Source organism: Eublepharis macularius, chromosome 17 (assembly GCF_028583425.1).
Source record: "Eublepharis macularius isolate TG4126 chromosome 17, MPM_Emac_v1.0, whole genome shotgun sequence".
Taxonomy (NCBI): Eukaryota; Metazoa; Chordata; class Lepidosauria; order Squamata; family Eublepharidae; genus Eublepharis; species Eublepharis macularius.
This window is the reverse complement of record NC_072806.1, coordinates 1,337,438-1,353,623: the sequence shown is the minus strand read 5'-3', so window position 1 is coordinate 1,353,623 and position 16,186 is coordinate 1,337,438.

The window sequence follows — 16,186 nt, the reverse complement described above, 5'->3', positions numbered from 1 at the left end:
GCACATCTAGCGCCCTGAACTTGTGTTTCCCTTTAGCTGCCATGTCTCCCACTTCTAAGCTAGCACGGGGTAGATCTATCACAGCCTCACACTTCCAAGCTCTTGTGCTTCAGGGGTGGCAAGCTTACCTGCTGCCCCTGCCTGTTACCAAACACCAAACGGGCATTTTGAGAGATCAGACCGAGAGCACTCTAAATATAAGAAAGCATAATAAATGAATAAAAAGTACACACACGGTTGGTCGAGCACTCGAGCTGAGCAAGGGTACAAAGGAAAGCGAAAACACAGAGCCCCCTTTCCCTACACGCAGTATATTAAGTAGGACAGACTGGTATTTCTTGGAGTTACAGTAGTTAAAGTTCAGCATCATCTTAGTTCACATGGTCAGGCTGCTCTTTGTTCCCTGCCATTCCCGGTCCCCCTCCCACCCGAGGGTCATTCTGATCTTCCTACTACAAAGAGGAAGAGGCAACATCCGAGCCACTGGGCTGTCCGTGTCTCCACCCTCTCACATCCTAGCAAGGTGTGACACGGTCAACCGACTGTCCTGCTTCAGCCAGAACACTCAAGTCCTCGGAGGAGCTTCACGTCTCCTCCTGGTCCCCTCCATCCTGCCAGCTAGAAGTCTGCAGCCCAGTTCCAACTCATAAACAGAACGTAGTCCCAATGGGTGAATTACTGGGGGGGGGATCCTAGGGGGAGGGCATTTCTTCACAAAGCCTGCAGAGAAGAGGGGAGGGGAGTGGCAAGAACATCTGAGTTTTCACCGGGGAAATATTGTCGGAGTGGCCCCTGCAGTCCCGGCAGTGGTGTGGGGTTCACTCGGCTCAGACCTGGTCCTCAGCAACCATGGCAGAGGGTATCCCAGTCCACCCCTGCCCTTTCGCCTCCACTTAGCCCTCTGACCACTCACCTTGACTCCTTCCCAGGCCCCTCCTCACTCTCCATCTACCTTGCGCACTTGCTTCTTTTCACACACACACACACACACACGCCATCCCTTCCCTGCTAACAGCACCTTTTCTCTGCTTCTTAAGCCCTGTGCGATAAATTCCCCTAAGAAGTTACCATTGGTGTCAACTTCCTCCTGAGCAGTTAGGTAGCCTTGGACATTCTGTAGCACCGCTGCAGCGGAGCCAGAATCTAGAGGGGTTTGATTGAAAAGGTTCATTTTAGCCGTATACATAGCTAGAAATGCGCGCACGCACGCACACACACGTGCATGCACGCACATTACGAACTTAAACTAGCTTTTAAAGCAGACTCCTCCATCACGGCTCCCCGAAGGAATTCTGGGAAGTCAGTTTTGGGAAGGATGCTAAAAACTCCCAGGATCCTATGCAAACTCCTGCCGCTTCCACCCAAATGGCCTCCTTAATTCATGTGGCAGAGCAGCTGCGTACTTTGCCAAGAGAGCGGACAAATGTGAAAAACAAGAAAAGCTTTGCTCTTGGCACGGAAAACACTAAACAGTGTCAAGGTTTGTGATTGTTTTCCTGTCGCTTCATGCACCCAAAGGCATCAGTATTTTCTTGCATGGCGCGAGGCGGGAAGGAGGGAAGCTCTTGGGGCCCAGCTGAAAGATCACTCCGGCCACTTGGGACTCTATTTCAACCTTAATTCTTCTGGACAAAGCCCTCTTTTTGCCAAGTGGAGCACTAATGCCACAAGCCAAGAATCTAATCGACAGCATTGCCCCCACGCCCTGCTTAGCGGCTGCTCCTGCAAAGCGGAGGTTCTTTCTCCCGCGTGGCGCTTGTGCCGACTTAATCTCTGCTGGTGATGACCCTTCCAGATCGCTCCGGCCGCTTCTCAATCCCCCATCACGATGGATAAGTGAGGAGATTAAAGTGAGAGCCGGATCCGGAGAGGATTGTGCACAGATTTCGAGGGGGAGGAGGGGAGAGAGACGGCTATTTGGAGCCATCATCATCATCATCATCATCATCAAGAAGAGATTGATTTCTCTCCCCGCCTTCTGCATCAGGCCTGCGCTTCTAACTCTCTTGGTGATGAGCAGCAGCAGCAGCGAATGTCTCCAAAGCAAAGAGAGGGGCTGGGGTTCGGTCCTACAGGGAAGCCGAATCAAGGCGGCCTCTGGACCCGGGCTCAGTTCTCGTGATCAAGGGCCAGGAAGTGCCCCAGAGCCCATGAAGAATTCAGCGCCCTTCACCAGGAGAGCGGGTGTGCCAGTCCAACAGATGAACAAAAGAGCCCTGAGGGGTCAGAACAAGGACCTCTCTAGTTCAGCCTCCTGTTTCCAGCAGCCACCAGTTAGAAGGCCCACAAGCTGGGCAGGAAGCCAATCGCTGTTTGGTGCCAGCGTTTGGCATGCCGAGATAAACTGCCTGTGGACATGGAAGTTCTGTTCAGGGAATGGCTGGCAGTTAGAGGATGGAAAACCCATGCCCCAGAGCCTTTTTTCCAAGCCTCCCCTAGCCTTAGCACCTCTCATTCTTCAGATTAACCACCACTAGTCTCAGCCCCCTTCCCCAAATCCCAGGTGTGTAGGGCCAAAACTATGGCCAAGCTGGTGGAAGAGAGGCCCCGTGCAGCTTCTGTTACTCCACCTTTTCCATGTTTAGTCCTCCGCATTGGAACCAGACTTTCTGCTTCAACCCCAACTCAAATTAAACTTCATGTATGCTCAGAAGCACTCTTTCTTTAGGGACGTACTTCCAGGGCCATGCCTTCGTTTCAATCTCTGCACAAAGCTCTTTGTTCAACCACTCTTTGGTTTTAAGCATCATTCCTTTCCAGCCAGTTTCTGCAGAGGAGGATGAAGATCTTCCTCCTCAGAAGACGTGTAATTGACACCTCTGCCCCCATTGGCTTCCCCCCTCCCCATTAGCAGGGAAAGGATCCGGCAGGTAACCAAGAGCAAGGTGTTAATTATGGCTGCCTCTCCATACTTTATCAATGTTGTTCATCACTTCTCAGCTGCAGAATGAATCACGCAGCCCGGAGAATAACAGTGCCCATTGTGCTACAAAAGTAGGGGAGGGGTGTGCATTGGGGAGCCCCCCACATAGCACGTGGCAAAGGAGACGCTGATTCAAGCAAACAGGTTTCCAGTCACGTGGAAAAGTCTCTTTTCTCTCGCAGCAGCCATGTAGATGCTGGCTCTTTAGAGGGTCAGACGACACCAGGAATAATGGCAAAGTCAAGCCCCCACCCTGAGAAACTTGCCCAGCGGTTGTTGATAAGCATCCTGTGAGGTCCAGTTTGGCTGAAAAATGGGGATGGGGGTCAAGGTCTCACCGGGTAAGCGCTGTGACTCAGGGCTCAAAGAGACAATACAAAGGAGTCATTTGTAACACACAAAATACTGCCTTGAGCAGCCTCAAATTGTCTTGGGGTCTTGCAGGGGAGGGGGGGTTAACCCTTCACATGCCACTTGATTTTCCTGTTCAAAACTGGTTCTGATACTCTGACATTAGCAGTAGAAAAGAGCAAGAGTCCAGTAGCACCTATAAGACTAACAAAATTTATGGTAGGGTAGGAGCTTTGTGAGTCACAGCTCACTTCATCAGATACTGAAGATTTTGAAGAAGTGAGCTGTGACTCACGAAAGCTCATACCCTACCACAAATTTTGTTAGTCTTATAGGTGCTACTGGACTCTTGTTCTTTTCTACGGCTACAGACTCACACGGCTGCCCATTTTGATCTATCTGCCATTAGCGTTAGAATTTTAAAAAGAAGTGTCTTCTAAAACCAGAGTGGAGATATGAACCCCACTTTCTTCAGTTTTAGTCCAACATGCAAACTACTTCAGCACACTCGCTCTGTTTTATGTTGGACCTAAGAAGTTTAAAGCAAATATTGGACTAATATTCTAATATCAGAAACATGGTTTATATTAATAAACACAAATCCTGTGGTATTTCTTTTGATTTACAAAGAATTTATGTCAAGAGCAACTGTCTTTGCAGAATTCCTGCGGAAAGGGGATAAGATGCCAAATGCTGGTGGTTAGAAGAAGTGCCTGCAGAAGGACAATAGCTATAAATAATACTGCTCTTTCTGCAAAACTAAATCATTGTATAAAGACCAAAAAAGGAAAATGAAATTCCTTTGAGGAAAACAGATGGAGACTTTTCATTGCTTATTGGGAAAATAAGACAAGTTTTCCCTGTGTGTGCAGATCCAGCGGAGGTTTTATTCTGAAGCTATGTCAGGCCAGGGCCTATCGAGTACTTTTCCAGGGCCTTGGGCAGAGACCCGTCTTGCTCAGCACCTGAAACCAGAGATACTTACCTGGAAGTGCTGCAGGGGATTGAGCCAACACCTGCAGCACATGAAGCAAATGTGCTACCCTGGGCCATGAGTGCTCCCCACCGTTAAATTGAAAATGCTGTTATAGGAAAATAAAACCAAATACATTTTGCAGAAGGGAGAGACCAGTGAAGAAAGGGAGGAGGGAGGGGCAGTCTGAGCTCAACAGGAAGGGTATGCACCAAGGACCTTAGCCTTAGCTTCCCATCAGAGTGAGGACTGAGGCAATAAGGGATCGGTTTCCAAAGCGCACACATAACGTCACGCCAAACCATCAGTGTTCTTTAGAATCCTGACTAATAGAGCCGTTTCAGTGTCCACGGCTTTTCTACATAAGGAAAAGAGGAGGTTTCTGCCCCGAGGAGCATACCATTTGTAGCTTTTGAAGTGGAGGCTGGAGGAACAGGGCAGGCACGGCAAACGCCTCTTCTCCACCTTCCTTCCCTCCCCCCCACTGCCACTCAATTTGTGCATTATAAAAAAAGGGCCAAATACCCCGAAGCTGGATGGGGATATCCTGGCTGTTCTCTTGCGTTGTTAATTTGGTTTCCAGATTAATCACAGGGCTGCAATTTGGAAAGCATTTGGAAGCCAAGGCGGACTCTCAATTAATGGCAACCAGCAGGGCCTATTTTGTAATTAATTTAAATAGGCGTGCCACGTCGGTGTGTTCATGCAGTGATTTACGTACTCTTAATTGTTAGAAACAGAAAGCACATTTCTCATGCATTTGCTGAAAATAAGGTACATTTCCTGACGGTTTCATGCTCCCTTGAAAAGATGGCAAGTTTGGCAGGTGGCCACTTTGGACCTAAAAAACCGGAGGTGTGGCTGCCAGCCAGCATGGAAGAGCGGTTCTCCAAGAGAGTGCAGCTGCTCCCCGCCTCTCTGCTGCGAGAGCGTCCAAAGAAGCCATAAGGCTCCTGTTCTCGGGGGGGGGGCTGAGTCTGAATTCTTACCTGCAGGTCTCTCTTCTCCTTGGTGGACTCGCTCATCACTCACCTGTGGGCGGCCACTGGGATCTCCTGGTCTTGCCAGACTTCACTGCAAACTGCCAAGATTTTGGTGGCCATTTCCACTCCAAGGTGGGCCTTGCTACCCTGCTGGAAAGCAGAGGGTTGGTTTGAGGCACTTTGTCGTCCTGAGCAAGGTACTCACACTTGCGCCTGGGCCTGCTCAGCCACTGGCTATGCCCAAGCTATCTTTTGCCATCTTTTGGGCATGGAGCAGGGGTCACTGGGGGTGTATGTGTGGGGGGGGGAGTTTTGAATTTCCTGCATTGAGCAGAGGGTTGGACTAGATGACCCTGGAGGTACCTTCCAACCTTATGTTTCTAAGCCAAAGCAGGCTGTCTGCTTGGACCTGGCCAACTGTGAAGCCCCTGCACAGCATCAGTGCCCTCCTTATCATGCCACCCCAAGCAGCCCCTTGGCTTGCTTGGCTGGAGTACTGGGCCTACCAGTCCAATTTCTCCCCTCCCTGTTATGCTCCGTCCCTTCTGAGCCTCCTTGGACTGTGCTCCCATGCTCCTCTTGCCTCACTGATTGCCGCTGGCAGTCATAAAAACAGGCGGAACAATTCTGTTGTTACCAACACAGGGCATCCTCTCTGCCCGGCATGCCATTTGTCTTTTATTCCTGGTTAGTTTGGAGACATTCTAAAATTTCTGGTGGGGAGGAGATTTGACCCAGATATTGGGCTGTCTCCTGTTCTGCATGAAGTTGCACTCCACAAAGAAACAGGTTCATAGCTTAGGGGTGCTGCTGGACTTGGGTCTCCTGTTGGAAAACAAAAAGAGTCCAGTAGCACCTTTAAGACTAACCAATTTTATTTTATTGTAGCATAAGCTTTCGAGAATCAAGTTCTCTTCATCAGATGCCTGATCCGAACATCTGATGAAGAGAACTTGATTCTCGAAAGCTTATGCTACAATAAAATAAAATTGGTTAGTCTTAAAGGTGCTACTGGACTCTTTTTGATTTTGCTACTACAGACTAACACGGCTAACTCCTCTGGATCTATGATGTTGGAAAACAGGTAGCAGTGGGGGCCAGGGATGGCCATTCACCAGTTCCAGCTACAGCCCTTCCTGGGCAGGAAAAAGCTTGCCACTGTGGGGCACACCCTGATAACATTTAGATCAGATTGCTGCAATGTGTCCTTCATTGGGCTGTCCTTGAAGACTGTCCCAGAGCTGCAATTGGTACAGAATCCTGTGGCCCTGTTGACTGAACTACACCTTCAGGGCCACATTGCTCCAGCTTGTTTCATCTACACTGGCTACCAGGTTGCTTCTGGGCCCAATACATGGTGCTGCCTTTAAAACCCGATATGGCTTGGGGCCAGCATACCCAAAGGATCGTCTTCTCCCATATGAACCTACCCATCTGCTCCAGTTTGGTGGCTCCGTCATCTGAGGCGGCATACTGGAAAAGGGCCTTTTTGGTCTTGGCACTGAAACGTTGGGAATCCCTCCCCTGTGAGATTTGTCTGTTCCTCGCTATCCGTGTCTTCAGTCAGCAGGTGGGCTTTTTTGTTTGGTTTGATGTTCTTTCAGTTGCTCTTATCAGCCCGTCTCCCTGTTTGTGTATCCACATGTTTATATGTTTTATTTACTTGTTTTAAATGTTTTTATATATTTGTATTTTAAATGTTGTTTCACTTTTTGAAATGTTTGCCTCCTTGAGACCCCTGAGTTGGCTGGAAAGGCAGCATAGAAATGTCTTCAATAAAATAAAATGACTTCGAGAAGAGGATGACGCATGGCTTGCTGTAACTTTCAGGTCCTTCCATTTATTTCTGCCCCTTCCCCATGGAGATGGCCGGTGTACACTTCCACATGGATAAAACCGTGCGAAAAAGCAGTCTTGACATGATTGCCCCCAGATTTTGTGTTATGTTTTACTGATGTGCATTAAAGCAACACCACACAAAAAATATCTTAGAAGTCATAGTCACGTCACAATTTCAGCCCCCAAATGTTTAAGGAAGGAAACAAAGGTTTTGGTGAGTGCCCCACACCACACACTGAAATGGCTGGTCTTTAGAAACGAGATCCGTTAATCCGGGACTGCCCAAATCCAGCGAGAAAATCAGACGAGGAGCATTTCGGAGGCACACCTAGAACAGTTTGGCAGGATCAGACCATGATCCATCTGGGCCAGAACTTTAATTCTCGTCACAGCTGGCTAGATGCCTAACAGACGCTTCCAGCCCACTGCTACACAGTCTGTCTCCAGAACCCCTTCATCAGAGGAACACTGCCTCCAGACAGGGAGGCTCCATTTAGTGGTCAGAATTAATCGTTGACCTCTCCTTTCGCCATTTCTTGGCCATCTTTAAAACAGAAGGAGCTTCCAATCCAGTGGTCATTGCCACATCTTGTGGTGGCAAGTTCCACATAAATTCTTTGTGCTTTTTCACACGCATGCGCGCACACACAAAAAATGGGTAGACAGCCTTCAGGTGTCCGAAGGGCTGCTTAAAAAGTGAAGTTAAAATCAGGGGCACTTCAAGAAGCATTAGGAACCTAGGAGGGAGGGAGGGGCACGGCAGCAACCAGCAGAAAACTGGGTCACCGTTTCCTTTGCTCTCTGGCGAGGAAGACGGTATCAAGGAGGACTCATCTCCAGCCTGCCAAGGCAGCGCGCCTTCAAATCAGTGAGGCTGATTGGAGCTGAAGGGCTTCCGACAGCAGATGCCTCCCAAGACTGCTGCTCAGAGGCCAGGCGCATGGGAGCCGCCACTGTTGGAGTGCACGTCTGCCCTCGCTCTGCTACATCCCTGGAGGGAGCAACGGTTCCGCGTCTCCCAGCGCATCTGCACTGGCACAGACAGCTGTGCTTCAGGTCGGCCCGCCCGGTGGCTCCTCTGAAGGAGGATCTTTGGGCACGTGGGTGGCCCTATGCGGAGCAAAACACCAGGAGCCAGCCCGCCCCCGTCTGGAACTCACCTAGGTCTTTGGCAACACCTCTTGGGAGCCCTGCAAGGGGTCGGAAATTTTGGAGCAGTAAAACAGGAAGCAGAGAAAGGAGCAAGCCCCCCCCACACACACACGCACACACCTCAGCTCTCAAGCGCTCCCTCCTCAAAACAGCCTCTCCAGTTTAAGGAAGGTCAACAGTATATTCGGCACCGTCTTGGCCATCAGGAGGCGGCCCAAGTCTCTGCTCCTGAAACCTGCCTGAAGCTTCTCCCTCTTGCTGCCCCCCCCCAACTTGGGTGCGGATGCCTCCTGCATCTTTATTCTGAGCAGATGCAGAGGAAGATGAGCAGAAGGAACTGGGCATCCCTGGGCAGCCCGTCCATTTCCAGCCACAGATCTCCTCTGGACGCCAGCAGCCTCCTAATGGGGAGAAGCCGGGCCGGGCAGGCCGCATTCAGCACAGGCGAGGTGTTGCCAGGTGGGCAGAATGTCGACTTTGGACCACGGAGGCCCCACTCCACACTCAGCCAGGCAGCACTCTAGGGTGGCCTAGGGCTACTCACCCTTGCTTTCTCCACCTGGCCTCCCTCACAGGGTTGATGTGAGGAAAAATACATGGGAAGAAAGCCATGCATGAACCCCTCTTCGCTATAGACATTCAGAACCTCCGTTGGGAAGGGGAAAACATACAACTGAGCTGAGCAGCTGCGCACTTCCCTGCCTCCAAGGCTCTCAGGGGGTGGGAACGGCCCTCCTGTCCCTGAGCTCAGTGGGTCTGCCTGGAGAGGAGGGAGCGCCATGTTTCGGTTCTCAGGTGAACATTTGCCTGGGACCACATGGCCTTTTTGGCCGGAGACTTTCACACCTGCTTTCAGGGTTGCTCTGGGGGCTTCTGCTGCCACCCTCCTCTCGGCTTCAGCACCTTCTGTGGCCGCTTTCTCTTCTCACTCTCCCCTGTTAACAGAAGACTTGGATCTGCTCCCAAACCTGCCTCAGCCCAGAATTCAGCCTTTTAGGAAGTGACAACCTCTGAGAGCCTCTAAACATGCGCAGGCTGCTTCGACACAGAGCAAAGACAGCTGGTTCTCCCACACGCACACCTGGAATCTCTGTGAGCAAAAGCTTTTAGAAGAGACTGATCCAGATGTGCGGCCTGAGCCAGAGTCCACAGCACTCTGTGTGACTCGTGCCGGGATTATGGAGCCCCCAACTGAGCAGGACCGGCCTCAAATATGCCCCCTCCAAAAGGGGGGCATTCTTGAAGATTTCAGCACAGGCTGTTGCAGGGGGCACGGGAGATAAGGAACGACAGCCATTTTAAGACCTGGCCATACATAATTCATCTGCCAGCCTTCAGCCAGACGCGGCAGTGGAGAATTAACTCCTGCAGGGGGTTTAATCCCCCTCTCTTGGGAACTCAGCAGTGCCTTGGCCCCGGGCCAGTCTCAAGCAAGGTACACTGTGAAAGCCATTACAGGAGGGCTTAAGGATAATTGCTCAGAGGCATTCCATTGCCATTAAATTCCTTCCAAGGAAGAAGTGGCGCTTGGCTAGCGAGACAGAAGCCCACACTATCCGTCCTCCAGCCCAAGGTGGCGAAACCTGGCTGTGATTCTTTCCCCCTCCCTGGACACTTTGCACGTACTCAGAGACATCTGACTAGCATGAGAAGTGGCACCAACCAACCTCCTCTAAGAGGGCCGGGAGAAGCAATCTTGTCCCCCCAAGCAAAGGACAGCCCCCCCCTCCTGCCAGCCTGGTCCAAGCCAAACCCCTATGGCTAAACCCCCTGGGCAAGAGGGGCAGGGATGCCAGCCAGCCACCCTGCCACTGAGCTCCTGCAGGGCATTGGTGGCGCCCTCCCCAGTGTGCCACCCTGTGCTGTCACTTTGCTGCGAAACCGCCCCCCTTCTCGAATGTTTCAGGCAATCCAGTTTATTTTCACATTTGTGTACATACTTTGGAGCAGCGAAATTATCTGGCCTGCAATTAGGGTAGCCCCGCTTGGCTTGGTGATGTGCCTCCAAGCAGCGACTGGAGACGCGGAAGTCAGGCAAAGCATTATTTCCACACAGCAAAGAGGATCGTTTAACCTCCTGCTACCGTCCGTGGCGCCCTGCCCGGGGCTGCTGGGGAGACAGGCAGCTGCCTGAGCTGCCTGTCACTCACCATCTGACAAAGCTGTGCCTAAACCCACCCAAGAATCAAGACTGCGTTTCAGGATCTCTACCTGGGCCTTTACAGATTACTCCCACGTCGCCCCGGCCTGCCTGGTTCTGCAAATCTCGGACCCTTGGACTGCAGCCAGAGCCCGATGAGGGTGGCGGTGGGGGCATTGGGTCCCAGTGGCCTGACCCGCCTCACTCTCAAGAGCTGTAAAGGCTGCTCGGCCCAGAATGGCTCCTGCTTCACGCCATGGAAATCAACTTTGCGGGCCACCAAATGCACGTGGTTTTCATGGGCATTCCCTGCGTGGTGCTTGGAACGCCACTTCGGAACCGATTTGCTCTCCTGGGCTAAGCTTGGCAGGACAGCATTAAATCCATCCCTCCGTCCACCACCGCAACTCTCTTCTGCCACAATAAGCTACGATGGGGCAGGGGGAGCGGGTGTGTGTACGTCTCCCTGGTGTAAGGCGGGATCTGTCTGCTAGACAAGCCATCCTTCTGAAAAGGAGGATTAGGAACGGAGAAAGGCGGAGAATGAGAGGCCGGCCAGGCTTGGCAGGAGGGGCTCCACGGGACACAGCCAGGCAAGGGAACTCCACCCAGAGGAGCCTCTTCCTCGACTCCTGAGGTTTCCGGAACTGCCATCTCTGCGGCCGCTGGAGGCCTCTTCGCAGGTTTTCCAGGCAGGGATTGGCCAGGCACCCCAAACGGAAGCTCAAAGATGGACGTGGAGGGAAAGCATCCTTCTCAGGGCCTCCCCTTTCCACGCGACCCACACCTGCCACTTCTCCAGACCCCAAGAGAGCCCTCCCCTCCTCCAACCCATACCCCTTTTTCTTGCCTCCTTTCCACAATCTCCTTCCTTAGCCAGGGATGGATCTCCGGCTAAGCCCTCCCAGCAGCCCTTTAGAGTGACACAGAGGCTGAGCCAGAGCCCACTGGCACAGAAGATGCCCGGCGTTCCTTCCTGGGTCCGTGTCACGGGGAAAACAGGACAGCGAGGCCCTTTCTACTATGGGTGTCTCTTCTTGGGGGTCCTTTAGCCCCCCACCCCTCTCCCTCCTGCTCCCATCAGCCCTGGAGTCCAGGTAAGAGTTTAACTCTAACCTGGCTTTTAAAGCCAGGAATCGTTCCTGGCTTTAGAAGAAAAAGAGAGAGAATGCGTGCAAACCGGGAGAAAGGAAGCCAACGGAGAAGTAGACTTATGACCCTTACTTCACTTTACTTAAAAAAAATGGCAGACAAGGTATTCAGAGAGCTGAGGGGGGTGGGGGTTGTTAATTCTGCACAGACCAATCAGCTCTTGGGGAAAAGGAGAGGGGGGAGAAGGAAGCAGAAGGGAATGATAGGGTTCACGCTGACATGAATCGCGTCAGCCGCGACTTGGCAGCGGCTTCAAAATAAACTCGCAGTACGTCCACAGGGAGAAAAAACAGGGATGCCGCAGACAAACATCGGTTCTGCGTCCCATGACTACCTTGCAAGTGTGAAAGTCCCGCAAACATGGGAAGCAGAAAAGGTGGAGAAATGCTTTAAAGTCCCAGTGTAAAAAGGACCTTCTATCCAACAGTCTTTTAATCATTTCGCTGCAAAATTAATCAATTAAATGATTAATTAATCATTTCGCTGCAAAAAAGTCAAGCCTCCTTAAATAATCTTCTGAAAATCTAAGTTTGGCTACTAGATTTAGTGTAAGACTTTGCCAGGAGTTAGCTTTCACTTCCTAAGCCAAAGTTAAGAAACCTGAACTTGAACAAAAGAGTTTTTTCAATCAAAAGTTAATAGCAGTTTTATGGACTGAGGGCAATAGTGGAAGAAAAGCCAGCTCAGATCTAACTGTAACTGCTGGTGCTGAGTTAGGAACTGCTAATAACATGCCAACAATTTATTTTTAGTAACTTCGGTGTGTGTGTTACGTGCCATAAAGTTGCCTCTGACCTATGGTGACCCTATGAATGAAAGACCGCCAAAACTTCCTCTCATTAACAGACTTGCTCAGATCCTGCAAACTGGAGGACGTGGCTTCGATTGAGTCAAGCCATCTTGTTTTAGGTCTTCCTCTTCTCCTACAGCCTTCCACTTTTCCTGGCAATATTGACATTTCGAGAGAATCTTGTCTTCTCACAATGTGACCAAAGTACAATAGAGTAACTTCTAATGGCCATAAATTTCCAAAACCCCAAACTGGGGCTCCATATAATATCTGTAGCAATACTTTTGTTTTATAGATTTCTAGTATTGGGGGCACCAAACAGCCTCCCCAATGTTTTCAAAATTTTGCTTTGCATGTTCAATATGGAACCCGGCAGCAGAATTATGAAAGTCTACCCCAAGATATTTAAAAGAGGTCATTTGCTCTAATGAATTCCCATCCATTGTCTACTTACGAGGGTGGGTGCTTTTACAAAAAACGATATAGTTTTTACAATAAAAACGAAACTGTTTTAAAAGCCTTCTAAGGCTAACCTGTATATGGGATATAAGTAATGTATCATCAGCATAAAGAAGTATTTTCAAACACCCACTCTTCTAAGTAAGAGGTGCCTTGCCTAAAGTTTACCTGGGACATCCAGTAGACTTACTGGTCTGTAATGGGATCTTTTCATTCCCCTTTCTTGTAGACAGGGCTTTTTTTCAGCTGGAACATGGTGGAACGGAGTTCCGGCACCTCTTGAAAATGGTCACATGGCCGGTGGCCCCACCCCCTGATCTCCAGACAGAGGGGAGTTTAGATTGCCCTCCGTGCTGCTCAGCGGCGCCGAGGGCAATCTCAACTCCCCCCTGTCTGGAGATCAGGGGGTGGGGCCACCAGCCACGTGACCATTTTTGCTGAGGATGATTTAAACTTTTAAAAAATCCCCCTTTGTTCCAGCTGACCCAAAGTGATGTCATTGTGCGGTCCCAGGAACATGTGTGCACTTTGCACATGCACATGCGGTACCAGGGGCACCACCTCCCACCAGGAGTTGCCTCCTGTGCTGGCAACCCACTGAGTTCTACCACCTCTTTTCCCAGAAAAAAAGCCCTGCTTGTAGATGGAAGAAGACCACTCCCGGGGCAACTTACCAGTTCTATCGATAGGAGTGAACCAACTGGCGAGAACTGGTGCCCACCAGTCCTAAAAGGCTTTAAGAATCTCCCCCAGGAGCCATATTATTCTCAATTACCGATATTAAGGACTTTATTTCACAAGAAGTCACAGGAAGCCGAAGAGGTGATAAGCTTGATGAGTTTGTTGCAATAGTTTCAACGATGTTAGTTCTTTGTTCGGGATCATTGAATAACCGGAGAAAGTGTTCTTCCCAGCTATCCTTAGATATATGAGAGTCTAAATTGCAATGAACTCTTCCATTCAAATTTGCAAGGAAGCACCAAAACTTTAACACCCCGAGCCAATGCTGAGGCAAGTTCCTGCATTGCTCAAACTATGTAAAAGGGTGTTGTTAAGGCGGCATTTCGGTAAAGGTGATAGGGCTGCACTATAATAGAATAGTTCGGGGGGGCACTCTATGGGGGAAAGGAACTGCAGACGATACCACTGTGTTTTAGGATGTATTACCTGTTTGACGCACACACCACACTGCTGCCGCTATATTGTTTTTTTGCTACAGATGAAATACTGTTTTTCTGCATTGTATCTGCACTCTGTGCCACGTCTATATGTATTCAGAATTTGGTAGTCCAAGTCTATTGCTTACTTTGTGGCTTTTCATTTTGATTGTATCAGGTTTGAGTCTCCATGAGAAAGGCAAATGACAAACAGAAACAAAGAACCACATAAACAAACTATGCTAGTTTATGTGGTTCTTTGTTTCTGTTTGTCATTTGTCCTCCTTCTCCATCTGCCCATTTTACAGATCCCAGGGCCTTTTCTGAGGTGGCTCCCCCAGAATCCTACCGGACACCATTGGTGGCTCTGAGGACAATGCAAACCCATCATCAAAAGCCTGCAGCAATGTTCAGTCATTCCCACCTCACTCTTTTCAACTCACTCCTGGAACAGGGAATGTGTGCAAAATAGTGGCCACTGCTCCCTCTTGTGGCAGTGAGTTTCACAACTTAATTGTGTATTGTGTGAATAGACTTTCCTTTGCGCAGCTCAGAACAGATCAAAATTTGGTAACCACTTCAGATTTCAAATACAATATTCAATACAGGAGCAATTTCTCAAACTTTAAAGTTGAGACTTTTGAGGCATTTAAAAAACACCACAATTTAATCCTGTGATAAATTGTTCTCAAGGCAATAATGGTTTGGGGACACTTGAAAATTCAAAACTGCACAGCCTGTGCTGTTTCCCTCTTCCCTCCCAACATCTAATTGCATCCATATTGGGAATGGGAAAAGAAACTGGAAATGACATTGGAAGACGTACAAGCCAATTAGAGTTGCTAATCCCTTCCACACACACACCTACTCCCATTGTGCAAAAATTGTGTGCTTGGTGTAAAATTTCCATTTTGTCCGCCAGCCGCAAAGCGTGTGCAGACACTCAGTAACAAAGGATGTGCTTGTTAGCAGATATGAGGGATGGCCGAAGCCCTCCACCAACACCAATTTATCTCCCCGCTCCCGTTCAGGCTTGCTATCTGCTGACCCCAGCCTGGGTGGTTCTATGAAGCTGGGCCTGCCTCCTGAAGGAGCCCTGCTCTCACCTGGCCCTGGCTGTCAAGAAAGTCATTCCAAAGCTCGATCACCATGTCTGACCTCAATTTGAAAGGTGCTCCAAAGCCAGCGCTCGTTTTCAGGAAATTCTGCTCCATTGTTCCAGCTGCCTAAAGCTGTTTACATCCTTCTCTATTTGTGGCTGCCTTATTTCTTCATTTACTTCCTTTATGCCCCACTGTTCTCCCCAGTGGGGACCCCAAGTGGCTTCCAGCATTCTCCCCCTTCTCCATTTTATTGTCACAACCACCCTGTGAGGTGGGTTAGACTGAAAGTGTCACTGGCCTGAGGTCACCCAGCAAAGATCTGAACCTGTGTCCTAGATCCCAGTCAAACACTCTAACCACTACACCACACGGGCTGTTATGCCCCACAAAGACAGCACTGTTCATCAGGGAACATTCCTGCACAGGGAACTGGGGAAAGCAGATATGAACGTGTTCGTCTCATCTCCAATTTCATCACCACCAACAGCCCAGAGAAAAACCATTGCAGAAGAGCTGGAGTGTGTGACTGGCTTGGCTCCTGTTCAGGCCTCATGCTCAGACATAAACTGACTATGGACACAAAAACACACTGTTTTTTCTTTCCCCTCTCTTTTCAGCTGTTGCTGTCGTAAGCCTTTGTTTCACCCATTATCTTGGATGACGTTCCCCGTTTGCTTAGGTTTTTCATGCTATTCAGACCCGATTGATGCAAAAATGTGAAAAGCTGCATGCATTTATTCAGAAATATTTAACACAAGGAATGAAAAAATGGAGGGGAAGCAAAGACTTGTGCATTAAATGCGCAGAAGAGACATCTAAATGGGGGGGGGTGGAGTCAAAATGGAGGGTGGGAAATTTGGGGGCACCCCAAAATCTCACAATGCCTGCAATGCGGATAATACCAACCTACCCCACAAGGTCACAGAAAAGATTTCAGAAATCATTTTGCAAGAAGAGTTTTTGAACAATGCCTGAATGCTAATTACTATTATGGGGTGGGGGGTGCATTGTGATAATCCCCCCATCGTGGTGAGTTAAGGCACAGACAGCTGGGCATTTCTCTCCCCATCCCCGGTCATTGATAGCTGATTAGGTTACCATCTTCCAGCGCCAGATGTTGCTGGAGGAGGAGGAGCTATTTCATTAAAACCAAGCAGGCCAGAG